Source organism: Ambystoma mexicanum, chromosome 7q, assembly GCF_040938575.1.
Source record: "Ambystoma mexicanum isolate Mex_15411 chromosome 7q, UKY_AmexF1_1, whole genome shotgun sequence".
NCBI classification, from domain to species: Eukaryota; Metazoa; Chordata; class Amphibia; order Caudata; family Ambystomatidae; genus Ambystoma; species Ambystoma mexicanum.
In genome coordinates, this window is record NC_090941.1 from 596,023,585 (window position 1) to 596,049,349 (window position 25,765).

Below are 25,765 nucleotides of genomic sequence, written 5' to 3' on the forward strand. Positions count from 1 at the left end.
GTCTACACAGTATTGACTACAGAATGCCCACACAGCTCATGGGAGCCCAAAGTCACTGTGTAATTCACTGTCACTTGGTCACACTCTTTGCAAGCCCATGGAAACGGGAAGCAGGAGGGGTGTGTGTCTCACTAACCCAAGCATCTAACCCAAACTCAGGACAAGCCTGCATGTGCCCAGCCGTAATACAGTGGATGCCCACACAAGGCAACACACTGTAAAAAAAAAAAAAGAAAATTATCAAAAATGGCCATGTGTGGGCCAGGGGAAGTGGGGGAGGCCACCCAGGAGGTTTGAGGACAGGGTGCACACCAACACCCACCTGCGTGGATGTTGCGAGAAAAAAAATACCTCCTTGGGCTCATGGCCTGCACGGCTATGCCATTGTGGGAGAACTGTTGTCGCTCTGCTCATCCTCTGCTGCTGCATCAGTCGGCGGTGGTACTATGGGAGGCAGCCCACGCAAAGCCCTGGTATGGTCCTCCATGGCAGCAAGCATGCAAGTCTGGAAGGTCTGATTCTGGAGGATTAAAGTGCGGAGATCCCCATGCAGCACATCACGGGTTGCCTGCATTTCTGCACGCATGGCCTCGCGTGATGACCGGATCTCCTCACGTGTTGCATGCAGCTCAGCTGAGAGCGAATGTGTGAGCTGCTCCAGCTGCTGTTCTGCCCTAACATTTCGGGAAGCCTCAAGTTCAAGCAGACTCTGCCTGAGGTTATGGAGTTCTACCCTCAGGGCTTCCCTGTGGCCCTGCGACTCTATTGATATGGATTCGCGCAGAGTCTCCAGTGCCGCCCGTCTGTCCCTGTTGGACACCAGCATGTCTTCCCTGTGTGATTGGCAAATGGAGTCTGTTGCCTGCTGTTGTTGCTCCATCTGCCTTTCAGGGGGGATAATGGAAGTGGCTACCCTCTCCATTTCCTGATCCATCATTTTTACTGATGATGCCTGTTGCGTTGCCATACCGTACATGGAGTTTTCCCATACAGTATTGCCTGGTGGCACACGGCCACCGCGTCGACGGGCACCACACCTGTTTGGGGCAAGGTGATCTGCACCTTGCTCTGCTGGCACTGCCTGAGGCTGCAGGACTGCATTCCCCCTCTGATCTGCTGGCCCAGGAACAGGATCAGATGTTGTGGAGTGTGACCCTGCATCCGTAACCGCCAAAGGCAGACTTACCAACACTGACATTCCTATAGAGGGTTCTACCCCTGGTGCAGGTGGGTTGGACAGAATAGAATCCCTGCCAGAAACACTTATCTGCGACGGCACATAAGTCTCATCATCCGACTCAGCACCTGAATAGAGGTCTGGGGAGGTGCACCCAGAGGCACCCCTGGACAGTATGGTCTGCAGTAACATTGGGTTTTCACCCACCACCACACCACGTCCCCCACTGGTGCCCCGTCATGCCTGAGATTACTCCTGGGTCTACACCATCTTCTCAACAACACCAAGTGCATCATCACCTGCAAAAACATGAAAGACAACAAATGGAAACAGGCATGAGCACCATAGCACACACATAGGCCGTGACAAGCCAGAGATCCAGTACATGATTTACACATGTGCCACATGACTATAACCCTGCCATGCATGCACTGTCAAAGAGTTGGAAGTGGAGTCAAAAAGGCAGACACTGGGGAGAGCAAGATGGAAATGCAACACATTTGCAGCATGTTGGGTTGCACTGGCATCACACATCAGGCTGTGAGTGGCATGTCCAATACACATACATGACACATGCCACCACACAGATGTCATGTAGCATAGCCACGGTAAATTACAAAACTACAGCAATATGTCAGTGAATGAGTACTGTCACACATCCATGTCGCATCGACATGATGCGAAGATTGATTCTGAATAGTGTTGCAAAATATGCATGTGCCACACACTGAAACGCATCCAGTGTCCAATAACACAGTCATTGTGGGCTGATCAATGGTTGGCCACTTTAACATTACAGGGAACATCTGTCATCTTCCACATGCAAACAGGCCCTAATAAAAAATGTCTGCAGCCAATACTCCATCGGCCTGAATGGCGTAATCATTAACATAACCAGGTAAAAGTAGTGGCCCAGTGTGGGCTGTAAACAATGACCGAAGCATATCACATATGTTGCAATAGGGCATAATAATGCGTACTAAAAATGGGAGAGTGGAAACAATCAGCCTTAATGAACACTTACAAAATCTGACCAATGTAGTTGCAAGATGACAGTTCAAGGTAAAGTGCACTAATCTGGGCCTAATTGGCAACTGTGGGCAGAAGGGATACAGTCATACCCAAATCCAAGGCACGTGAATGTATGGGAAGAAGCAAATGGGTGACCCATAACACTCAGGAGTACACACCCTCACCTAGCACTCAATCAGAACCCGTCACCCAAACAACATACACATGGATTACACACACACGCATGGGCACTCACCGGACAATGCGTCGTAATCAGGTAGTTCTCCCACACCTTGGATCTGTTCCTCTGTGACGAAGGTCCCAGCAACAGACTCATGTTCAGTGAGTTTGTTGTCCTCTTGTGGAGACCCTCCGCCAGTCACCAGAGTAGCGGCATGATTTGAGGCCAGCTTGTTCTTTGCTCTGCGTTTCAGGTCATTCCGCCGCTTGTAGCAATCATCAGCTGTGCGCCTCACAAATCCAAGGGCACTTATGCGGTCTGCGATGGTCTGCCAGTGTGCCCTACGTTGACCAGGTTTGGTCTTGCACCTTGCAGTCACCAACATTTCGTGGCTATGTGCCGACACATAGCTCACAAGTGCATCAAGTTCCGGGTCATTAAAGCTAGGCTTCCTTGACGTGCCGGAGTGTGTAGCCGTGTCTGGGGTATCAGCCTGTTGTGCCAGAGCACCCTTCTTCCTCTTTTTCAAAGGTGGAGCGTAGCCTGAGTGGCTTACGCCGCTCTGGTCAGTAGGGGCAGAAGCACCGGTGGACTGGGTAGAAGGAGTGTGCGAATGCACAATGACCATAGGCCTAGGTGCAGGCCTTGTGTGATGTTGGCAGGGGGAACCTCAGTTTGATGGACCTGGACCAACACTGTCCTGGCTGGGAGACTCAGAGCTGGGGTGGATGGAGCTGCAGCTGCCCCTGCAGCCTCCCCACCCTGCCTACTTGGGGCAGCAGATGACATAGCTGCCCCAGATTCACGTGGCTTGGTGACACGAACTTGCACCGCCACACATGGCCTAGACTTGCTGACCTGTAAATCAGCCTGGAAGTCATCCTGTGCCAGGTCAGGTGCCACAATGGGCTGGTTCAACAAGGGCTGAGCTGGGATGGTGTCAGCCACGTTTCCCTCAACCATGGGGACGGGGGGCATGGGTGTCCCTGATTGGCCCTCCACACATGGGGGTTTAGGAGCACCCTGCAAATCAAGGCCACAACCCCTACCGCGCCCACCACGCCCACCTTTTGAAGGTTGGCCATCTTTGCCTCCCTTACCACTTGGTCGCCTCCCAACCATGGCACTGATGTTGTTGTGCGTATGGGAGTAGCAGTAAACTATTGTCCTGGGCAATTGGGGGTGAAAGGGGTAGGGTACTAGATGGAATTTGTACCCTAGTGCTCTAACAAGGCTGTCTGTGACCCCTGGGGGAAGATGACGGGTCACGCAATGCACAGGCAGCCCAAAATCAAAAAATAACGTGCACGCAACCCCTCGTAGACCACGTGCGTGATAAAATGAACCCGCACTACTCTGTGGCACCCAGAAACACAAAAATAAGCATACGTGTAATACACGCAGCCTACAATGACCTCTGAAGGGGTACATGACACACGGGGCAAGCACAGTTGGTAAATACGTGCGCGACTCACCGTCTGCCTGGAAAAAGAACGTGAAAAAGACGCGCGTGTGCGCGTTGGCAACACCCCCGCCAAAAGAAGAATTGTACGCTGTCTGAGGAGACAGGACAAAAGAAGAAGTGAACGCTGTTTGAGGAAACAGGCACAAAAAGAATAAAGAATGCTGTCAGAGGTAACAGGGAGTACGAACTTGAAACGCTCTGAAGTAATCGCGTGTGAACCGACAAGAAGTACAGAATTCACCCACTCGCTCTCCACGAAAAGCACGTACAAGGGAATGGGGTCCTACACGTACCTTTTAAAGCGGCCCACACGTATAGCGTCACTTACGCGTGTATGCGCTAAGGCCCTTTCCTCCAATTACACTAGCTGACACTCAGACGTGCAGTTTTTGGACGTGTGCGATGAACATTCACCCGTGTTGATGGAAACGCCCGTGCACGTCACATCACTTACGCGCGTAGGCCCTTTCCTCGGATTACACGCATCCACACGCGGACGTGCATTTTTTCCACGCACGCTGCCACGTCATGAGGGAAACGCCCGAGCGAGTCACGTCACAGAAGCGCTTACGCGCTAAGGGCCTTTGCTCCAATGAAACCGCGTACGTGTGCTGACGTGCTTACACGCGAAGCGCCTTTGCTCGAATTACACACTGACGTGCAAGATTTTCATGTGCCAAATCACTCCGTATCAAGCTGGCCATGCAACAACACACGGAAGACCACGCTCCTGCCCAGAAGGCCGAATTACTGCCCCCCAGAGCAACGAGCACGCTCCCACCTGCGATCTGCTGCTGCCTGACTGCCTGCTGCCCACGTACCCTGCTATTTGCTGCCTGCACGTCAGCCAGGGGTGCAGTTGCTGTGACCACCCCTGCTGGAACCCAAGATTCCCAACTGGGATACCATCGCTCCACAGCCCAGCCCCAGGACTCAGTTGCCCACCCACTCCTGCCTCTGGGGTTGCCATGTCGGGCACAACACCATCTGGCACCACTGGCAACCCCCAGCCAGAGAGGCAGAGGGCCACCAGCTTCAGTGCCAGGGAAGTTGGTGTCCTGGTGGAGCAAGTCCTGGGGCAGTATGATGCCCTCTTTGGAAGTTCGCGCGCCGACAATGAAGGATGGACCAGGATCTGGATGGACATTGTGACTGCCATCAGTCCGCGACTTGCACCATGTCAAAAAGCGCTGGGAGGACTTCAGGTCCAGGACCCTCAACAAGGCCCGGCGCCACTTGAAGGCAGCGGATGCCAAGGGGCGCCGGGGCCACCTGTCCAACCACCAGATGAGGGTCCTGGAACACATATGCCCAGCGCTCCACGTCCAGGTCCTTGAGAGGCAGACCCATCTGGAGTCGAGCTGCAAGTGTACATGCATACTGATTGGACGCTGTGTGTGTGGTGGTGTGCCAGTAGTGCGCAGGTTGCACATGTGTTTTTGTAGGGCCCTGTAGGGATGTGTATGAACGGGGGCATGAGGCTGCCACATGTGAGTCCTCTTAGGTGTGAGACACATCGATGGGTATGTGTTGGTAAGCATGCTGTGCAAATGCAGGTGTGGTAGCACACATGTTTGAATTTCTGTGTATGTACGTTGGCATGGTTGTGGTGTCACACATGGATGGTGGTTCCTGCTGCATGTATCGGCACTGTGTACATGTGCATGTGTGTGTATTTGACAAGTGTGCAACTGTGATGCAACATGGATGCACATGACACTGATATGTAGAAGGCTGAATGCCAGATGTGACATGTATGGCGATCGCATCACTGCGACAGTTGGAGGAGATGTAGACATGCATGTAAGTGTGGTGGTGTGTGTGCGTGTCTAGTGCACTCCCTGTGTTTCATGTGATGTCAGGCTCACCTTCGGCTGTTCTTGCTGTTGTATGTGTATGGATGTTGCTGCCTGGTGCAATATTGCTGTGGAAATGCTCATGTGTGTGAGTTGAAATGATATGTGTGTCGTGGAGTGTGATGCCATGTCTGAAGTTTTACACTGCCACTCATGTGCAACTGTCATGTGTGTATCAGTCCACTGTACAGTGCCCTGATGTCTGTGTTTTATCTTTCCCTGTCTGCAGCGTCAACTGATGAAGAGGGCGCAGATGTTGCTGTGGAGCACAGCGGCAGGGATCGCACCACCAGCCGGAGACGCAAGGCCCGACTCCCCTCCCAGATTGTCATCTCATCGGGGAGTGAGGAGTCTGGTGCCGCATCCCAGGCCGCAGCTGCCGAAGGTAGGTCCAAGAGGCAGAGGTCAGAGGTGGACTCCTCGGCAGCAGAAGGGGCAGCTGAGACCCCACAGGGTCCAACGGAGGAAGATGGCACAGAGTCATCCAGGTTGGTGGGGGGTTTGGCGGAGGAGGAGGCCGCGGAAGGGACACACACGGAGTCTAGAGGTGGGGATTCCACTGGTGCAGGAGGCAGCACAGGCCGCCGCGGAGGTGCCTGTGTGTAATCCTGTCCCTAATCCTGTCACTGCATCATCTGGCACCAGCAGGATGCCTACGTCCAGACCCGTTTTCAGGGAGGGGATGAGCGCACGACAACTGGCCTTCCTCTTCCTACAGACATGGCTATCCGGGACCGTGTTGAGCCTGTCCTGAGTGGGATAGCGTTGCGTCAACGGGCCATGCGAGTTGACCTGCAGTCTTTTTGTGGAGAGACTGCACGTCGTCTTGCATGCCTCTTTGACCACGTTGACCTACTGGGACGTGTCACTGGTGCTGGATTCCTCCGTGTGCTGGACTTTCTTGCGAACCCCCTACGCTCCAGTCGTCCTCCATGCCATCTTCCCACCCATGTGTCACCTGGGCACCCTGTGGAGCTGCCCCTGACCCAGCGGCCAGGCTGGTGGAGGACACATCCCTGCCACAGTCGGGAGTCGGACATCCAGCAGGGGTGGCCACCACGACAACTGCACCCCAGCCGGAGGAGGACGTGCAGGCAGCAAGAGCCAGGGCGCAGGCACAGGCACAGCAGCAGCAACATGGTGGGAGCAATGATGGCTCGGGGCCTTAAACATCGGAGGGGCAGGCATCGGCCATAGGGCAGGAGGACCCCGGATTTCAAGTGTCTTCCATGTGTAAGCAGTTGGGCCACGCCATAGATGCGGAGCGGCAGCGGGTGGAAGAGGAACGGCTCATAATGGTCAGGGCGGAGAACTCCATGTGGAGGTCCCTGAGGCAGGCCGAGTGCCTCGAGGCAACTCGCAGGGAGTTGGAGGTGAACATGTCGTCGTTCCTGCGAACCCCCGGGGCCATGGAAGAGGACCGCCTCCAGGACATTGAGCGGGAGTTCGATAATGCCCTGGCCCGGGACATCAATAAGTGAGCCGTCGGACTAGCCCGCTGCCATTGTAAAAAGTTAGATAGTGTTAGGTTTCCCTTCTGTTTTTGTTAATTTTGGGACGATTGGACAATGCACCACGTTTTTGTGTATAGTTCTTTATCAGGTAGTCTTTTTAGTAGGTTTCATTTCATTTGTTAGGCTCATGGACCCTGGATTGGTGATTTGTATATAGTTGAACAGTTGATAAATATTTTTTTTATTTCACCATGGAGCAATGGATTTCACTTATTTTTTTCCCTTGGATTTGCTTTGTTGGACTAAGATTTTGGACACATTTTCATTTGGATTTCTTTGGATTCTGATTTCATATTTTTGATTATTTTCTGGACATGCTGCGTATTATTTCTTCTTCACATTATTGTGTGTTTTCTTTTCATTACATTCATTTTGGATTCAATACATTTTTGTTTCATACTTCGGTGTGTGGTATTCTCTCATTGATTTCATGCATGTCATGATGTGGGTTTTCACATTCACTTGCACCCATTGTGTGTGTGTGATGGACATGTGTTCATTTACATACTTGCCATTTGGGTTGTATCATGTAATGGGCATTTCTATGTGGGTGGATGCAATACTTGGTTGAGTCTTTGGGCTGGGGTGGAATGGGTGTGATGTGGCTGGCCATTAGGCCCATGATTGAGGATCGTCATGACGTGGGGGCAGGGGGACATGAGTGACAGCCTGCTGGAAGGTGCCCCTGACTGATGGGGAGTGGGGGTCCTGGGGGACATGTGTGGGGGCCTGCTGGCAGGAGCCCCTGACTGCTGGTGGGTGGAGGTGCTGGGGGACATGTGTGGGGGCCTGCTGGCAGATGACCCTCACTGCTGGGGGGTGGGGTTGCTGGGGGACATGTGTGGGACATGAGTGGGGGCCTGCTGGCAGGTGCCCCTGACTGCTGGGGGGTGGGGGTGCTGGGGGACATGAGTGGGGGCCTGCTGGCAGGTGCCCCTGACTGCTGGGGGGTGGGGATGCAGGGGGACATGAGTGGGGGCCTGCTGGCAGATGCCCCTGACTGCTGGGGGTGGGGGTGCAGCTGGACATGAGTGGGATATGAGTGGGCGCCTGCTGGCAGGTGACCCTGACTGTTGGGGGTGGGGGTGCTGGGGGACATGAGTGGGGGCCTGCTGGCAAGTGCCCCTGAATGCTGGGGTGTGGGGGTGCAGGGGGACATGAGTGGGGGCCTGCTGGCAGGTGCCCCTGACTGCTGGGGGGTGGGGTGCAGTTGGACATGAGTGGGACATGAGTAGGGGCCTGCTGGCAGGTGACCCTCACTGCTGGGGGGTGGGGGTGCTGGGGGACATGTGTGGGACATGAGTGGGGGCCTGCTGGCAGGTGTCCCTGACTGCTGGGGGGTGGGGGTGCAGGGGGACATGAGTGCGGGCCTGCTGGCAGGTGCCCCTGACTGCTGGGAGGTGGGGGTGCTGGGGGACATGAGTGTGGGCCTGCTGGCAGGTGCCCCTGACTGATGGGGGTGGGGGTGCTGGGGGACATGTGTGGGGGCCTGCTGGCAGGTACCCCTGACTGCTGGGGGGTGGGGGTGCTGGGGGACATGTGTGGGGGCCTGCTGGCAGGAGCCCCTGACTGCTGGTGGGTGGGGGTGCTGGGGGACATGTGTGGGGGCCTGCTGGCAGGTGACCCTCACTGCTGGGGGGTGGGGGTGCTGGGGGACATGTGTGGGACATGAGTGGGGGCCTGCTGGCAGGTGCCCCTGACTGCTGGGGGGTGGGGGTGCTGGGGGACATGAGTGGGGGCCTGCTGGCAGGTGCCCCTGACTGTTGGGGGGTGGGGGTGCAGGGGGACATGAGTGGGGGCCTGCTGGCAGGTGCCCCTGACTGCTGGGGGTGGGGGTGCAGCCGGACATGAGTGGGACATGAGTGGGGGCCTGCTGGCAGGTGACCCTGACTGTTGGGGGTGGGGGTGCTGCAGGACATGAGTGGGGGCCTGCTGGCAAGTGCCCCTGAATGCTGGGGTGTGGGGGTGCAGGGGGACATGAGTGGGGGCCTGCTGGCAGGTGCCCCTGACTGCTGGGGGGTGGGGTGCAGTGGGACATGAGTGGGACATGAGTAGGGGCCTGCTGGCAGGTGACTCTCACTGCTGGGGGGTGGGGGTGCTGGGGGACATGTGTGGGACATGAGTGGGGGCCTGCTGGCAGGTGTCCCTGACTGCTGGGGGGTGGGGGAGCAGGGGGACATGAGTGGGGGCCTGCTGGCAGGTGCCCCTGACTGATGGGAGGTGGGGGTGCTGGGGGACATGAGTGTGGGCCTGCTGGTAGGTGCCCCTGACTGATGGGGGTGGGGGTGCTGGGGGACATGTGTGGGGGCCTGCTGGCAGGTGCCCCTGACTGCTGGGGGCTGGGGGACCTGTGTGGGACATGAGTGAGGGTCTGCTGGCAAGTGCCCCTGACTGCTAGGGGGTGGGGTGGTGGGGGACATGAGTGGGGGCCTGCTGGCAGGTGACCCTCACTGCTGGGGTGTGGGGGTGCAGTGGGACATGAGTGGCACATGAGTGGGGGCCTGCTGGCAAGTGACCCTCAGTGCTGGGGCGTGGGGGTGCTGGAGGACATGTGTGGGGGCCTTCTGGCAGGTGTTCCTGACTGCTGGGGGGTGGGGGTGCTGGGGGACATGTGTGGGACATGAGTGGGGGCCTGCTGGCAGGTGACCCTGACTGCTGGGGGTGGGGGTGCTGGGGGACATGAGTGGGACATGAGTGGGGACCTGCTGGCAGGTGACCCTGACTGCTGGGGGGTGGGGGTGCTGGGGGACATGTGTAGGACATGAGTGGGGGCCTGCTGGCAGGTGGCCCTCACTGCTGTGGGGTGGGGGTGCTGGGGACATGTGTGGGGGCCTGCTGGCAGGTGACCCTGACTGCTGGGGGGTGGGGGTGCTGGGGGACATGTGTAGGACATGAGTGGGGGCCTGCTGGCAGGTGCCCCTGACTGATGGGCGGTGGGGGTGCTGGAGGACATGTGTGGGGGCCTGCTGGCCGGTGATCCTGACTGCTGGGGGGTGGGGGTGCTGGGGGACATGTGTGGGACATGAGTGCGGGCCTGCTGGCAGGTGACCCTCACTGCTGTGGGGTGGGGGTGCTGGTGGACATGTGTGGGACATGAGTGCAGGCCTGCTGGCAGGTGACCCTCACTGCTGTGGGGTGGGGGTGCTGGGGGACATGTGTGGGACATGAGTGGGGGCCTGCTGGCAGGTGTCCCTGACTGCTGGGGGGTGGGGGTGCAGGGGGACATGAGTGGGGGCCTGCTGGCAGGTGCCCCTGACTGCTGGGAGGTGGGGGTGCTGGGGGACATGAGTGTGGGCCTGCTGGCAGGTGCCCCTGACTGATGGGGGTGGGGGTGCTGGGGGACATGTGTGGGGGTCTGCTGGCAGGTACCCCTGACTGCTGGGGGGTGGGGGTGCTGGGGGACATGTGTGGGGGCCTGCTGGCAGGAGCCCCTGACTGCTGGTGGGTGGGGATGCTGGGGGACATGTGTGGGGGCCTGCTGGCAGGTGACCCTCACTGCTGGGGGGTGGGGGTGCTGGGGGACATGTGTGGGACATGAGTGGGGGCCTGCTGGCAGGTGCCCCTGACTGCTGGGAGGTGGGGGTGCTGGGGGACATGAGTGTGGGCCTGCTGGCAGGTGCCCCTGACTGATGGGGGTGGGGGTGCTGGGGGACATGTGTGGGGGTCTGCTGGCAGGTACCCCTGACTGCTGGGGGGTGGGGGTGCTGGGGGACATGTGTGGGGGCCTGCTGGCAGGAGCCCCTGACTGCTGGTGGGTGGGGGTGCTGGGGGACATGTGTGGGGGCCTGCTGGCAGGTACCCCTGACTGCTGGGGGGTGGGGTGCAGTGGGACATGAGTGGGACATGAGTAGGGGCCTGCTGGCAGGTGACCCTCACTGCTGGGGGGTGGGGGTGCTGGGGGACATGTGTGGGACATGAGTGGGGGCCTGCTGGCAGGTGTCCATGACTCCTGGGGAGGTTGGGGTGCAGGGGGACATGAGTGCGGGCCTGCTGGCAGGTGCCCCTGACTGCTGGGAGGTGGGGGTGCTGGGGGACATGAGTGTGGGCCTGCTGGCAGGTGCCCCTGACTGATGGGGGTGGGGGTGCTGGGGGACATGTGTGGGGGCCTGCTGGCAGGTACCCCTGACTGCTGGTGGGTGGGGGTGCTGGGGGACATGTGTGGGGGCCTGCTGGCAGGAGCCCCTGACTGCTGGTGGGTGGGGGTGCTGGGGGACATGTGTGGGGGCCTGCTGGCAGGTGACCCTCACTGCTGGGGGGTGGGGGTGCTGGGGGACATATGTGGGACATGAGTGGGGGCCTGCTGGCAGGTGCCCCTGACTGCTGGGGGGTGGGGGTGCTGGGGGACATGAGTGGGGGCCTGCTGGCAGGTGCCCCTGACTGTTGGGGTGGTGGGGGTGCAGGGGGACATGAGTGGGGGTCTGCTGGCAGGTGCCCCTGACTGCTGGGGGTAGGGGTGCAGCCGGACATGAGTGGGACATGAGTGGGGGCCTGCTGGCAGGTGACCCTGACTGTTGGGGGTGGGGGTGCTGCAGGACATGAGTGGGGGCCTGCTGGCAAGTGCCCCTGAATGCTGGGGTGTGGGGGTGCAGGGGGACATGAGTGGGGGCCTGCTGGCAGGTGCCCCTGACTGCTGGGGGGTGGGGTGCAGTGGGACATGAGTGGGACATGAGTAGGGGCCTGCTGGCAGGTGACTCTCACTGCTGGGGGGTGGGGGTGCTGGGGGACATGTGTGGGACATGAGTGGGGGCCTGCTGGCAGGTGTCCCTGACTGCTGGGGGGTGGGGGTGCAGGGGGACATGAGTGGGGGCCTGCTGGCAGGTGCCCCTGACTGATGGGCGGTGGGGGTGCTGGAGGACATGTGTGGGGGCCTGCTGGCCGGTGATCCTGACTGCTGGGGGGTGGGGGTGCTGGGGGACATGTGTGGGACATGAGTTCGGGCCTGCTGGCAGGTGACCCTCACTGCTGTGGGGTGGGGGTGCTGGTGGACATGTGTGGGACATGAGTGCAGGCCTGCTGGCAGGTGACCCTCACTGCTGTGGGGTGGGGGTGCTGGGGGACATGTGTGGGACATGAGTGGGGACCTGCTGGCAGGTGTCCCTGACTGCTGGGGGGTGGGGGTGCAGGGGGACATGAGTGGGGGCCTGCTGGCAGGTGCCCCTGACTGCTGGGAGGTGGGGGTGCTGGGGGACATGAGTGTGGGCCTGCTGGCAGGTGCCCCTGACTGATGGGGGTGGGGGTGCTGGGGGACATGTGTGGGGGTCTGCTGGCAGGTACCCCTGACTGCTGGGGGGTGGGGGTGCTGGGGGACATGTGTGGGGGCCTGCTGGCAGGAGCCCCTGACTGCTGGTGGGTGGGGATGCTGGGGGACATGTGTGGGGGCCTGCTGGCAGGTGACCCTCACTGCTGGGGGGTGGGGGTGCAGGGGGACATGAGTGGGGGCCTGCTGGCAGGTGCCCCTGACTGCTGGGGGGTGGGGTGCAGTGGGACATGAGTGGGACATGAGTAGGGGCCTGCTGGCAGGTGACCCTCACTGCTGGGGGGTGGGGGTGCTGGGGGACATGTGTGGGACATGAGTGGGGGCCTGCTGGCAGGTGTCCCTGACTGCTGGGGGGTGGGGGTGCAGGGGGACATGAGTGCGGGCCTGCTGGCAGGTGCCCCTGACTGCTGGGAGGTGGGGGTGCTGGGGGACATGAGTGTGGGCCTGCTGGCAGGTGCCCCTGACTGATGGGGGTGGGAGGGCTGGGGGACATGTGTGGGGGCCTGCTGGCAGGTACCCCTGACTGCTGGGGGGTGGGGGTGCTGGGGGACATGTGTGGGGGCCTGCTGGCAGGAGCCCCTGACTGCTGGTGGGTGGGGGTACTGGGGGACATGTGTGGGGGCCTGCTGGCAGGTGACCCTCACTGCTGGGGGGTGGGGGTGCTGGGGGACATGTGTGGGACATGAGTGGGGGCCTGCTGGCAGGTGCCCCTGACTGCTGGGGGGTGGGGGTGCTGGGGGACATGAGTGGGGGCCTGCTGGCAGGTGCCCCTGACTGTTGGGGGGTGGGGGTGCAGGGGGACATGAGTGGGGGCCTGCTGGCAGGTGCCCCTGACTGCTGGGGGTGGGGGTGCAGCCGGACATGAGTGGGACATGAGTGGGGGCCTGCTGGCAGGTGACCCTGACTGTTGGGGGTGGGGGTGCTGCGGGACATGAGTGGGGGCCTGCTGGCAAGTGCCCCTGAATGCTGGGGTGTGGGGGTGCAGGGGGACATGAGTGGGGGCCTGCTGGCAGGTGCCCCTGACTGCTGGGGGGTGGGGTGCAGTGGGACATGAGTGGGACATGAGTAGGGGCCTGCTGGCAGGTGACTCTCACTGCTGGGGGGTGGGGGTGCTGGGGGACATGTGTGGGACATGAGTGGGGGCCTGCTGGCAGGTGTCCCTGACTGCTGGGGGGTGGGGGTGCAGGGGGACATGAGTGGGGGCCTGCTGGCAGGTGCCCCTGACTGATGGGAGGTGGGGGTGCTGGGGGACATGAGTGTGGGCCTGCTGGTAGGTGCCCCTGACTGATGGGGGTGGGGGTGCTGGGGGACATGTGTGGGGGCCTGCTGGCAGGTGCCCCTGACTGCTGGGGGCTGGGGGTGCTGGGGGACCTGTGTGGGACATGAGTGAGGGTCTGCTGGCAAGTGCCCCTGACTGCTAGGGGGTGGGGTGGTGGGGGACATGAGTGGGGGCCTGCTGGCAGGTGACCCTCACTGCTGGGGTGTGGGGGTGCAGTGGGACATGAGTGGCACATGAGTGGGGGCCTGCTGGCAAGTGACCCTCAGTGCTGGGGCGTGGGGGTGCTGGAGGACATGTGTGGGGGCCTTCTGGCAGGTGTTCCTGACTGCTGGGGGGTGGGGGTGCTGGGGGACATGTGTGGGACATGAGTGGGGGCCTGCTGGCAGGTGACCCTGACTGCTGGGGGTGGGGGTGCTGGGGGACATGAGTGGGACATGAGTGGGGACCTGCTGGCAGGTGACCCTGACTGCTGGGGGGTGGGGGTGCTGGGGGACATGTGTAGGACATGAGTGGGGGCCTGCTGGCAGGTGGCCCTGACTGTTGGGGGGTGGGGGTGCAGGGGGACATGAGTGGGGGCCTGCTGGCAGGTGCCCCTGACTGCTGGGGGTGGGGGTGCAGCCGGACATGAGTGGGACATGAGTGGGGGCCTGCTGGCAGGTGACCCTGACTGTTGGGGGTGGGGGTGCTGCGGGACATGAGTGGGGGCCTGCTGGCAAGTGCCCCTGAATGCTGGGGTGTGGGGGTGCTGGGGGACATGTGTGGGACATGAGTGGGGGCCTGCTGGCAGGTGCCCCTGACTGCTGGGGGGTGGGGTGCAGTGGGACATGAGTGGGACATGAGTAGGGGCCTGCTGGCAGGTGACTCTCACTGCTGGGGGGTGGGGGTGCTGGGGGACATGTGTGGGACATGAGTGGGGGCCTGCTGGCAGGTGTCCCTGACTGCTGGGGGGTGGGGGTGCAGGGGGACATGAGTGGGGGCCTGCTGGCAGGTGCCCCTGACTGATGGGAGGTGGGGGTGCTGGGGGACATGAGTGTGGGCCTGCTGGTAGGTGCCCCTGACTGATGGGGGTGGGGGTGCTGGGGGACATGTGTGGGGGCCTGCTGGCAGGTGCCCCTGACTGCTGGGGGCTGGGGGTGCTGGGGGACCTGTGTGGGACATGAGTGAGGGTCTGCTGGCAAGTGCCCCTGACTGCTAGGGGGTGGGGTGGTGGGGGACATGAGTGGGGGCCTGCTGGCAGGTGACCCTCACTGCTGGGGTGTGGGGGTGCAGTGGGACATGAGTGGCACATGAGTGGGGGCCTGCTGGCAAGTGACCCTCAGTGCTGGGGCGTGGGGGTGCTGGAGGACATGTGTGGGGGCCTTCTGGCAGGTGTTCCTGACTGCTGGGGGGTGGGGGTGCTGGGGGACATGTGTGGGACATGAGTGGGGGCCTGCTGGCAGGTGACCCTGACTGCTGGGGGTGGGGGTGCTGGGGGACATGAGTGGGACATGAGTGGGGACCTGCTGGCAGGTGACCCTGACTGCTGGGGGGTGGGGGTGCTGGGGGACATGTGTAGGACATGAGTGGGGGCCTGCTGGCAGGTGGCCCTCACTGCTGTGGGGTGGGGGTGCTGGGGACATGTGTGGGGGCCTGCTGGCAGGTGACCCTGACTGCTGGGGGGTGGGGGTGCTGGGGGACATGTGTAGGACATGAGTGGGGGCCTGCTGGCAGGTGCCCCTGACTGATGGGCGGTGGGGGTGCTGGAGGACATGTGTGGGGGCCTGCTGGCCGGTGATCCTGACTGCTGGGGGGTGGGGGTGCTGGGGGACATGTGTGGGACATGAGTGCGGGCCTGCTGGCAGGTGACCCTCACTGCTGTGGGGTGGGGGTGCTGGTGGACATGTGTGGGACATGAGTGCAGGCCTGCTGGCAGGTGACCCTCACTGCTGTGGGGTGGGGGTGCTGGGGGACATGTGTGGGACATGAGTGGGGGCCTGCTGGCAGGTGTCCCTGACTGCTGGGGGGTGGGGGTGCAGGGGGACATGAGTGGGGGCCTGCTGGCAGGTGCCCCTGACTGCTGGGAGGTGGGGGTGCTGGGGGACATGAGTGTGGGCCTGCTGGCAGGTGCCCCTGACTGATGGGGTGGGGGTGCTGGGGGACATGTGTGGGGGCCTGCTGGCAGGAGCCCCTGACTGCTGGTGGGTGGGGATGCTGGGGGACATGTGTGGGGGCCTGCTGGCAGGTGACCCTCACTGCTGGGGGGTGGGGGTGCTGGGGGACATGTGTGGGACATGAGTGGGGGCCTGCTGGCAGGTGACCCTGACTGCTGGGAGGTGGGGGTGCTGGGGGACATGAGTGTGGGCCTGCTGGCAGGTGCCCCTGACTGATGGGGGTGGGGGTGCTGGGGGACATGTGTGGGGGTCTGCTGGCAGGTACCCCTGACTGCTGGGGGGTGGGGGTGCTGTGGGACATGTGTGGGGGCCTGCTGGCAGGAGCCCCTGACTGCTGGTGGGTGGGGGTGCTGGGGGACATGTGTGGGGGCCTGCTGGCAGGTGACCCTGACTGCTGGGGGGTGGGGTGCAGTGGGACATGAGTGGGACATGAGTAGGGGCCTGCTGGCAGGTGACCCTCACTGCTGGGGGGTGGGGGTGCTGGGGGACATGTGTGGGACATGAGTGGGGGCCTGCTGGCAGGTGTCCATGACTCCTGGGGGGGTTGGGGTGCAGGGGGACATGAGTGCGGGCCTGCTGGCAGGTGCCCCTGACTGCTGGGAGGTGGGGGTGCTGGGGGACATGAGTGTGGGCCTGCTGGCAGGTGCCCCTGACTGATGGGGGTGGGGGTGCTGGGGGACATGTGTGGGGGCCTGCTGGCAGGTACCCCTGACTGCTGGGGGGTGGGGGTGCTGGGGGACATGTGTGGGGGCCTGCTGGCAGGAGCCCCTGACTGCTGGTGGGTGGGGGTGCTGGGGGACATGTGTGGGGGCCTGCTGGCAGGTGACCCTCACTGCTGGGGGGTGGGGGTGCTGGGGGACATGTGTGGGACATGAGTGGGGGCCTGCTGGCAGGTGCCCCTGACTGCTGGGGGGTGGGGGTGCTGGGGGACATGAGTGGGGGCCTGCTGGCAGGTGCCCCTGACTGTTGGGGTGGTGGGGGTGCAGGGGGACATGAGTGGGGGCCTGCTGGCAGGTGCCCCTGACTGCTGGGGGTAGGGGTGCAGCCGGACATGAGTGGGACATGAGTGGGGGCCTGCTGGCAGGTGACCCTGACTGTTGGGGGTGGGGGTGCTGCAGGACATGAGTGGGGGCCTGCTGGCAAGTGCCCCTGAATGCTGGGGTGTGGGGGTGCAGGGGGACATGAGTGGGGGCCTGCTGGCAGGTGCCCCTGACTGCTGGGGGGTGGGGTGCAGTGGGACATGAGTGGGACATGAGTAGGGGCCTGCTGGCAGGTGACTCTCACTGCTGGGGGGTGGGGGTGCTGGGGGACATGTGTGGGACATGAGTGGGGGCCTGCTGGCAGGTGTCCCTGACTGCTGGGGGGTGGGGGTGCAGGGGGACATGAGTGGGGGCCTGCTGGCAGGTGCCCCTGACTGATGGGCGGTGGGGGTGCTGGAGGACATGTGTGGGGGCCTGCTGGCCGGTGATCCTGACTGCTGGGGGGTGGGGGTGCTGGGGGACATGTGTGGGACATGAGTGCGGGCCTGCTGGCAGGTGACCCTCACTGCTGTGGGGTGGGGGTGCTGGTGGACATGTGTGGGACATGAGTGCAGGCCTGCTGGCAGGTGACCCTCACTGCTGTGGGGTGGGGGTGCTGGGGGACATGTGTGGGACATGAGTGGGGGCCTGCTGGCAGGTGTCCCTGACTGCTGGGGGGTGGGGGTGCAGGGGGACATGAGTGGGGGCCTGCTGGCAGGTGCCCCTGACTGCTGGGAGGTGGGGGTGCTGGGGGACATGAGTGTGGGCCTGCTGGCAGGTGCCCCTGACTGATGGGGGTGGGGGTGCTGGGGGACATGTGTGGGGGTCTGCTGGCAGGTACCCCTGACTGCTGGGGGGTGGGGGTGCTGGGGGACATGTGTGGGGGCCTGCTGGCAGGAGCCCCTGACTGCTGGTGGGTGGGGATGCTGGGGGACATGTGTGGGGGCCTGCTGGCAGGTGACCCTCACTGCTGGGGGGTGGGGGTGCTGGGGGACATGTGTGGGACATGAGTGGGGGCCTGCTGGCAGGTGCCCCTGACTGCTGGGGGGTGGGGGTGCTGGGGGACATGAGTGGGGGCCTGCTGGCAGGTGCCCCTGACTGCTGGGGGTGGGGGTGCAGGGGGACATGTGTGGGGGTCTGCTGGCAGGTGCCCCTGACTGCTGGGAGGTGGGGGTGCTGGGGGACATGAGTGTGGGCCTGCTGGCAGGTGCCCCTGACTGATGGGGGTGGGGGTGCTGGGGGACATGTGTGGGGGTCTGCTGGCAGGTACCCCTGACTGCTGGGGGGTGGGGGTGCTGGGGGACATGTGTGGGGGCCTGCTGGCAGGAGCCCCTGACTGCTGGTGGGTGGGGGTGCTGGGGGACATGTGTGGGGGCCTGCTGGCAGGTGACCCTGACTGCTGGGGGGTGGGGTGCAGTGGGACATGAGTGGGACATGAGTAGGGGCCTGCTGGCAGGTGACCCTCACAGCTGGGGGGTGGGGGTGCTGGGGGACATGTGTGGGACATGAGTGGGGGCCTGCTGGCAGGTGTCCATGACTCCTGGGGGGGTTGGGGTGCAGGGGGACATGAGTGCGGGCCTGCTGGCAGGTGCCCCTGACTGCTGGGAGGTGGGGGTGCTGGGGGACATGAGTGTGGGCCTGCTGGCAGGTGCCCCTGACTGATGGGGGTGGGGGTGCTGGGGGACATGTGTGGGGGCCTGCTGGCAGGTACCCCTGACTGCTGGGGGGTGGGGGTGCTGGGGGACATGTGTGGGGGCCTGCTGGCAGGAGCCCCTGACTGCTGGTGGGTGGGGGTGCTGGGGGACATGTGTGGGGGCCTGCTGGCAGGTGACCCTCACTGCTGGGGGGTGGGGGTGCTGGGGGACATGTGTGGGACATGAGTGGGGGCCTGCTGGCAGGTGCCCCTGACTGCTGGGGGGTGGGGGTGCTGGGGGACATGAGTGGGGGCCTGCTGGCAGGTGCCCCTGACTGTTGGGGGGTGGGGGTGCAGGGGGACATGAGTGGGGGCCTGCTGGCAGGTGCCCCTGACTGCTGGGGGTAGGGGTGCAGCCGGACATGAGTGGGACATGAGTGGGGGCCTGCTGGCAGGTGACCCTGACTGTTGGGGGTGGGGGTGCTGCAGGACATGAGTGGGGGCCTGCTGGCAAGTGCCCCTGAATGCTGGGGTGTGGGGGTGCAGGGGGACATGAGTGGGGGCCTGCTGGCAGGTGCCCCTGACTGCTGGGGGGTGGGGTGCAGTGGGACATGAGTGGGCCATGAGTAGGGGCCTGCTGGCAGGTGACTCTCACTGCTGGGGGGTGGGGGTGCTGGGGGACATGTGTGGGACATGAGTGGGGGCCTGCTGGCAGGTGTCCCTGACTGCTGGGGGTGGGGGTGCAGGGGGACATGAGTGGGGGCCTGCTGGCAGGTGCCCCTGACTGATGGGAGGTGGGGGTGCTGGGGGACATGAGTGTGGGCCTGCTGGTAGGTGCCCCTGACTGATGGGGGTGGGGGTGCTGGGGGACATGTGTGGGGGCCTGCTGGCAGGTGCCCCTGACTGCTGGGGGCTGGGGGTGCTGGGGGACCTGTGTGGGACATGAGTGAGGGTCTGCTGGCAAGTGCCCCTGACTGCTAGGGGGTGGGGTGGTGGGGGACATGAGTGGGGGCATGCTGGCAGGTGACCCTCACTGCTGGGGTGTGGGGGTGCAGTGGGAAATGAGTGGCACATGAGTGGGGGCCTGCTGGCAAGTGACCCTCAGTGCTGGGGCGTGGGGGTGCTGGAGGACATGTGTGGGGGCCTTCTGGCAGGTGTTCCTGACTGCTGGGGGGTGGGGGTGCTGGGGGACATGTGTGGGACATGAGTGGGGGCCTGCTGGCAGGTGACCCTGACTGCTGGGGGTGGGGGTGCTGGGGGACATGAGTGGGACATGAGTGGGGACCTGCTGGCAGGTGACCCTGACTGCTGGGGGGTGGGGGTGCTGGGGGACATGTGTAGCACATGAGTGGGGGCCTGCTGGCAGGTGGCCCTCACTGCTGTGGGGTGGGGGTGCTGGGGACATGTGTGGGGGCCTGCTGGCAGGTGACCCTGACTGCTGGGGGGTGGGGGTGCTGGGGGACATGTGTAGGACATGAGTGGGGGCCTGCTGGCAGGTGCCCCTGACTGATGGGCGGTGGGGGTGCTGGAGGACATGTGTGGGGGCCTGCTGGCCGGTGATCCTGACTGCTGGGGGGTGGGGGTGCTGGGGGACATGTGTGGGACATGAGTGCGGGCCTGTTGGCAGGTGACCCTCACTGCTGTGGGGTGGGGGTGCTGGTGGACATGTGTGGGACATGAGTGCAGGCCTGCTGGCAGGTGACCCTCACTGCTGTGGGGTGGGGGTGCTGGGGGACATGTGTGGGGGCCTGCTGGCAGGAGCCCCTGACTGCTGGTGGGTGGGGGTGCTGGGGGACATGTGTGGGGGCCTGCTGGCAGGTGACCCTCACTGCTGGGGGGTGGGGGTACTGGGGGACATGTGTGGGACATGAGTGGGGGCCTGCTGGCAGGTGCCCCTGACTGCTGGGGGGTGGGGGTGCTGGGGGACATGAGTGTGGGCCTGCTGGCAGGTGCCCCTGACTGCTGGGGGTGGGGGTGCAGGGGGACATGAATGGGGGCCTGCTGGCAGGTGCCCCTGACTGCTGGGGGTGGGGGTGCAGCCGGACATGAGTGGGACATGAGTGGGGGCCTGCTGGCAGGTGACCCTGACTGTTGGGGGTGGGGGTGCTGGGGGACATGAGTGGGGGCCTGCTGGCAAGTGCCCCTGAATGCTGGGGTGTGGGGGTGCAGGGGGACATGAGTGGGGGCCTGCTGGCAGGTGCCCCTGACTGCTGGGGGGTGGGGTGCAGTGGGACATGAGTGGGACATGAGTAGGGGCCTGCTGGCAGGTGACTCTCACTGCTGGGGGGTGGGGGTGCTGGGGGACATGTGTGGGACATGAGTGGGGGCCTGCTGGCAGGTGTCCCTGACTGCTGGGGGGTGGGGGTGCAGGGGGACATGAGTGGGGGCCTGCTGGCAGGTGCCCCTGACTGCTGGGAGGTGGGGGTGCTGGGGGACATGAGTGTGGGCCTGCTGGTAGGTGCCCCTGACTGATGGGGGTGGGGGTGCTGGGGGACATGTGTGGGGGCCTGCTGGCAGGAGCCCCTGACTGCTGGGGGCTGGGGGTGCTGGGGGACATGTGTGGGACATGAGTGAGTGTCTGCTGGCAGGTGCCCCTGACTGCTAGGGGGTGGGGTGGTGGGGGACATGAGTGGGGGCCTGCTGGCAGGTGTCCCTGACTGCTGGGGGGTGGGGTGCAGGGGGACATGAGTGGGGGCCTGCTGGCAGGTACCCCTGACTGCTGGGGGGTGGGGGTGCTGGGGGACATGTGTGGGGGCCTGCTGGCAGGTGACCCTCACTGCTGGGGGGTAAGGTGCTGGGGGACATGTGTGGGACATGAGTGGGGGCCTGCTGGCAGGTGCCCCTGACTGCTGGGGGGTGGGGGTGCTGGGGGACATGAGTGGGGGCCTGCTGGCAGGTGCCCCTGACTGCTGGGGGGTGGGGGTGCAGGGGGACATGAGTGGGGGCCTGCTGGCAGGTGCCCCTGACTGCTGGGGGTGGGGTGCAGCCGGACATGAGTGGGACATGAGTGGGGGCCTGCTGGCAGGTGACCCTGACTGTTGGGGGTGGGGGTGCTGGGGGACATGAGTGGGGGCCTGCTGGCAAGTGCCCCTGAATGCTGGGGTGTGGGGGTGTGGGGGTGCAGGGGGACATGAGTGGGGGCCTGCTGGCAGGTGCCCCTGATTGCTGGGGGGTGGGGTGCAGTGGGACATGAGTGGGACATGAGTAGGGGCCTGCTGGCAGGTGACTCTCACTGCTGGGGGGTGGGGGTGCTGGGGGACATGTGTGGGACATTAGTGGGGGCCTGCTGGCAGGTGTCCCTGACTGCTGGGGGGTGGGGGTGCAGGGGGACATGAGTGGGGGCCTGCTGGCAGGTGCCCCTGACTGCTGGGAGGTGGGGGTGCTGGGGGACATGAGTGTGGGCCTGCTGGTAGGTGCCCCTGACTGATGGGGTTGGGGGTGCTTGGGGACATGTGTGGGGGCCTGCTGGCAGGAGCCCCTGACTGCTGTGGGCTGGGGGTGCTGGGGGACATGTGTGGGACATGATTGAGGGTCTGCTGGCAGGTGCCCCTGACTGCTAGGGGGTGGGGTGGTGGGGGACATGAGTGGGGGCCTGCTGGCAGGTGACCCTCACTGCTGGGGTGTGGGGGTGCAGTGGGACATGAGTGGCACATGAGTGGGGGCCTGCTGGCAAGTGACCCTCAGTGCTGGGGCGTGGGGGTGCTGGAGGACATGTGTGGGGGCCTTCTGGCAGGTGTTCCTGACTGCTGGGGGGTGGGGGTGCTGGGGGACATGTGTGGGACATGAGTGGGGGCCTGCTGGCAGGTGACCCTGACTGCTGGGGGTGGGGGTGCTGGGGGACATGTGTGGGACATGAGTGGGGACCTGCTGGCAGGTGACCCTGACTGCTGGGGGGTGGGGGTGCTGGGGGACATGTGTAGGACATGAGTGGGGGCCTGCTGGCAGGTGGCCCTCACTGCTGTGGGGTGGGGGTGCTGGGGACATGTGTGGGGGCCTGCTGGCAGGTGACCCTGACTGCTGGGGGGTGGGGGTGCTGGGGGACATGTGTAGGACATGAGTGGGGGCCTGCTGGCAGGTGCCCCTGACTGATGGGCGGTGGGGGTGCTGGAGGACATGTGTGGGGGCCTGCTGGCCGGTGATCCTGACTGCTGGGGGGTGGGGGTGCTGGGGGACATGTGTGGGACATGAGTGCGGGCCTGCTGGCAGGTGACCCTCACTGCTGTGGGGTGGGGGTGCTGGGGGACATGTGTGGGACATGAGTGCGGGCCTGCTGGCAGGTGACCCTCACTGCTGTGGGGTGGGGGTGCTGGGGGACATGTGTGGGACATGAGTGGGGGCCTGCTGGCAGGTGCCCCTGACTGCTGGGGGGTGGGTGTGCTGGGGGACATGTGTGGGATATGAGTGGGCACCTGCTGGCAGGTGCCCTTGACTGTTGGGGGGTGGGGGTGCTGGGGGACATGAGTGGGGGCCTGCTGGCAGGTGACCCTGACTGCTGGGGGTGGGGGTGCTGGGGGACATGAGTGGGACATGAGTGGGGACCTGCTGGCAGGTGACCCTGACTGCTGGGGGGTGGGGGTGCTGGGGGACATGTGTAGGACATGAGTGGGGGCCTGCTGGCAGGTGGCCCTCACTGCTGTGGGGTGGGGGTGCTGGGGACATGTGTGGGGGCCTGCTGGCAGGTAACCCTGACTGCTGGGGGGTGGGGGTGCTGGGGGACATGTGTAGGACATGAGTGGGGGCCTGCTGGCAGGTGCCCCTGACTGATGGGCGGTGGGGGTGCTGGAGGACATGTGTGGGGGCCTGCTGGCCGGTGATCCTGATGCTGGGGGGTGGGGGTGCTGGGGGACATGTGTGGGACATGAGTGCGGGCCTGCTGGCAGGTGACCCTCACTGCTGTGGGGTGGGGGTGCTGGGGGACATGTGTGGGACATGAGTGCGGGCCTGCTGGCAGGTGACCCTCACTGCTGTGGGGTGGGGGTGCTGGGGGACATGTGTGGGACATGAGTGGGGGCCTGCTGGCAGGTGTCCCTGACTGCTGGGGGGTGGGGGTGCAGGGGGACATGAGTGGGGGCCTGCTGGCAGGTGCCCCTGACTGCTGGGAGGTGGGGGTGCTGGGGGACATGAGTGTGGGCCTGCTGGCAGGTGCTCCTGACTGATGGGGGTGGGGGTGCTGGGGGACATGTGTGGGGGCCTGCTGGCAGGTACCCCTGACTGCTGGGGGGTGGGGGTGCTGGGGGACATGTGTGGGGGCCTGCTGGCAGGAGCCCCTGACTGCTGGTGGGTGGGGGTGCTGGGGGACATGTGTGGGGGCCTGCTGGCAGGTGACCCTCACTGCTGGGGGGTGGGGGTGCTGGGGGAAATGTGTGGGACATGAGTGGGGGCCTGCTGGCAGGTGCCCCTGACTGCTGGGGGGTGGGGGTGCTGGGGGACATGAGTGGGGGCCTGCTGGCCGGTGATCCTGACTGCTGGGGGGTGGGGGTGCTGCGGGACATGTGTGGGACATGAGTGCGGGCCTGCTGGCAGGTGACCCTCACTGCTGTGGGGTGGGGGTGCTGGGGGACATGTGTGGGACATGAGTGCGGGCCTGCTGGCAGGTGACCCTCACTGCTGTGGGGTGGGGGTGCTGGGGGACATGTGTGGGACATGAGTGGGGGCCTGCTGGCAGGTGCCCCTGACTGCTGGGGGGTGGGGGTGCTGGGGGACATGTATGGGACATGAGTGGGCACCTGCTGGCAGGTGCCCTTGACTGTTGGGGGGTGGGGGTGCTGGGGGACATGAGTGGGGGCCTGCTGGCAGGTGACCCTGACTGCTGGGGGTGGGGGTGCTGGGGGACATGAGTGGGACATGAGTGGGGACCTGCTGGCAGGTGATCCTGACTGCTGGGGGGTGGGGGTGCTGGGGGACATGTGTAGGACATGAGTGGGGGCCTGCTGGCAGGTGGCCCTCACTGCTGTGGGGTGGGGGTGCTGGGGACATGTGTGGGGGCCTGCTGGCAGGTAACCCTGACTGCTGGGGGGTGGGGGTGCTGGGGGACATGTGTAGGACATGAGTGGGGGCCTGCTGGCAGGTGCCCCTGACTGATGGGCGGTGGGGGTGCTGGAGGACATGTGTGGGGGCCTGCTGGCCGGTGATCCTGATGCTGGGGGGTGGGGGTGCTGGGGGACATGTGTGGGCCATTAATGCGGGCCTGCTGGCAGGTGACCCTCACTGCTGTGGGGTGGGGGTGCTGGGGACATGTGTGGGACATGAGTGCGGGCCTGCTGGCAGGTGACCCTCACTGCTGTGGGGTGGGGGTGCTGGGGGACATGTGTGGGACATGAGTGGGGGCCTGCTGGCAGGTGTCCCTGACTGCTGGGGTGTGGGGGTGCAGGGGGACATAAGTGGGGGCCTGCTGGCAGGTGCCCCTGACTGCTGGGAGGTGGGGGTGCTGGGGGACATGAGTGTGGGCCTGCTGGCAGGTGCCCCTGACTGATGGGGGTGGGGGTGCTGGGGGACATGTGTGGGGGCCTGCTGGCAGGTACCCCTGACTGCTGGGGGGTGGGGGTGCTGGGGGACATGTGTGGGGGCCTGCTGGCAGGAGCCCCTGACTGCTGGTGGGTGGGGGTGCTGGGGGACATGTGTGGGGGCCTGCTGGCAGGTGACCCTCACTGCTGGGGGGTGGGGGTGCTGGGGGACATGGGTGGGACATGAGTGGGGGCCTGCTGGCAGGTGCCCCTGACTGCTGGGGGGTGGGGGTGCTGGGGGACATGAGTGGGGGCCTGCTGGCAGGTGCCCCTGACTGCTGGGGGTGGGGGTGCAGGGGGACATGAGTGGGGGCCTGCTGGCAGGTGCCCCTGACTGCTGGGGGTGGGGGTGCAGCCGGACATGAGTGGGACATGAGTGGGGGCCTGCTGGCAGGTGACCCTGACTGTTGGGGGTGGGGGTGCTAGGGGACATGAGTGGGGGCCTGCTGGAAAGTGCCCCTGAATGCTGGGGTGTGGAGGTGCAGGGGGACATGAGTGGGGGCCTGCTGGCAGGTGCCCCTGACTGCTGGGGGGTGGGGTGCAGTGGGACATAAGTGGGACATGAGTAGGGGCCTGCTGGCAGGTGACTCTCACTGCTGGGGGGTGGGGGTGCTGGGGGACATGTGTGGGACATGAGTGGGGGCCTGCTGGCAGGTGTCCCTGACTGCTGGGGGGTGGGGGTGCAGGGGGACATGAGTGGGGGCCTGCTGGCAGGTGCCC